Source organism: Leptonychotes weddellii, chromosome 3, assembly GCF_054177405.1.
Source record: "Leptonychotes weddellii isolate Sample4059 chromosome 3, ASM5417740v2, whole genome shotgun sequence".
NCBI lineage: Eukaryota > Metazoa > Chordata > Mammalia > Carnivora > Phocidae > Leptonychotes > Leptonychotes weddellii.
Window position 1 is genome coordinate 46,995,376 of NC_138371.1, and position 2,629 is coordinate 46,998,004.

Consider the following 2,629-nt stretch of genomic DNA (forward strand, 5'->3'; position numbering starts at 1 on the left):
CCCTTTTTATGTGGAAACCCGTGGATTTGCCTGGCTGTACAATCAGCCTGACCATTTGGGTAGAAATGTGAGGTTTCTAAAGCCAAACCAGCTGTGCAGTGAGATGGAGCCCAATTTCCTGAGCAGGAAATGGCAAAGAAGACTCTGATTAAATGACTGCAATATGGGTATAGAGTCATTTTGTAAAATTCCAACACCTTGCGATGATCAACAACTCTAGGGGAAAACAACATTCAGTCTCACAATACGTAAGCCTGATTCATGGCTAATGATTTATCACAGATGTTTGATTCAACTTCCATTTTTAGAGTTATAAGATGAGCAAACAGATGCTCACCACCCTGTAATTTCCAGGGAATATCATATTGCAACTACAATTAAGCACAGTTTCTATACGAACATGTGAAAAATTGTTACAGAGAAAAGTGAGAATGATCATTTATAACACAAAATAGAAGTGAAAGTAAATACACCAAAATTTGAATTTTTGACTGAAGGTAGTGATCCAAGGTAATTAAAGCCAAAGGAAAGGAGAAAATTGAATGCTATATTTGATTGGGGGTCTAAACATAAGATTTGAAAACATAGCTCATGCCATGTCATCATTACAAAATAACATGAGACTTGCCAACACAGAGGATATCATATGGGTACAATGAAAAAAGGGAGATGAAGAGGCTGTTATTTAGTTAAATGTTCTAACAATGCTGAGGATTTGGGTAACAATTAGGCTGTAAATGGTCAAGATACATTTGAGGAGAAGAAAAGAGCAGTCACCAATTGTGTGTTCTTGGAGAGAAGTTCAACAGGAAAGAAGATGAAAGTCTACATGGTAATTTAATTAAAATAGGCATCCAGACCAGCAGAGATGGAAGGAAAAGAGAGAGATGTAGAACTAGAAAGGATAACTTCTGGAAGAATTCCCCATAATTGGGAGAGATCAGGTGAAACAGCAGAGGTATGGTCGCAGTTCAGAAGAAAGGATGAAAAAGTGGCCAAGACATGAATGAAATTAGGTAAACTAAGCTATATAATGACCTCCTTCATTCCAAAGGACTTATCTTTGGAACTTGCAAATGGGATTATATTTTCAAAGATTCTTCAAATTAACAAGGAGATGAAAACCAGGCAGAAGAGAATGGATCTTCCTTAAAATTTCAGAGGAGATTTCAAACAACAGAACCCTAAATGATCAAATGAGGGCTACAGTAAATGCTAGGGAAATCTACAGCCATTCCTATTTGGTTTTGGAAGTGATTATCCTATATCCTGACCAGAAAAAATTAGGATATATGAGTCCTAGACTTGGTTCAAAGACAACCTGATTGGAAGGAAGTGGTAAGTCCTAGAAAAGAAATTGCCTGCTTGGTCCCATGTTGGGCAAACTCTCCCTTATATGGATACTATTAAAAATAAATAAATAAAAACCCATGGAGGAACTAAAATGAAACACTGACCCACTTCCACCATGGGGAATCCAAAAACATGAACAAACAGAAATCAACTTCCCCAAAATAGGTTCCACTGAATGCTATTGTTTTGTGAAGCATGTTGGGAATTTCTGGGTTGACCAAAATGAAGCAGGCTTTGTTAGACTTAGGAGAAACAATCCTTGGTGGTCCCTGAGCATCCCTGGACATTCTTGCTGGTTATGCCAACACTGCAAGGCCCTGATCATTCCTTGCCCTGGCTGTTTCTCATGGGTATGCTACAGTGAGCAACTTGCAACAGGCCACCTCCAGGAAGGGGGTGAAGTCTCCCTCTGGGACAGGAACAGCCTTGCCAGAGAAGAGATGGACTCTCCAAGCTCAGAGGGAAATTCCTTAGCTGCAGAAAGACCTGCCTTCTCTTTCAATGGTCTGCTATGCTACTCACAATTCCCACCATTTGAATTATTCCTTGGGTAAAATGCGTTCTTTCCAGAAGGCTCCTATTAAAATGCAAACATGTTACCTGGAGGTGTGAATATATATGAATCTATTTATGCTTTAATGTATATTTATTTATGCTTTAGCGTAGATTAATACCTTCACATAGAGGAGATTTGGGGGAGAGAGCTGGGCCCTGAAGGAACGTGGAGGGTGGGCTGTGGGTTAGGAAATGTCCTAGGCTTGAATTTCTGTGTGAGTAGAAGAAGGAAAATAGAAGTGTTGTAGTGATGGGCCCCCCTTTTTCTTTCTATCTTCTCCCCAAATACAGGACTTTGGGCCAGGATTTACGTTTAAAATGCATTGTAAAAATGTGTATCTTTCCCTTTTCTTCTCCTTTTTAAAATTTTCCCTTTTTCCTTTTGAACTAGAATGTAAATTTGTCAGCCTCACCAGGTAGGTAAAGATTTTGAATACTCAGTTTTTAAAAGGAGGCTTGAGTCAGCATCATTTTAGGGAGCAGGAGAGGAAATGATAGGCTATCTGGCAAATATTTTCAAAACAAACTCTTTATTTCCTTGAGGACAGTTTTGGAGGGGTCCAAAGAGGACAAGCAAGGGCCTGGGCCTCAGGCTTCTGGTTCCCTCATTCTGCCAAATGCCAGCCTTCTCGGTCTGGTGTTTTTATTTATATTTTGGCTTTGTTTGTTTTATGCAGTATTTTTTTAAGCAGGAAACTAGGAGGCTTATAGTAGGTATGGC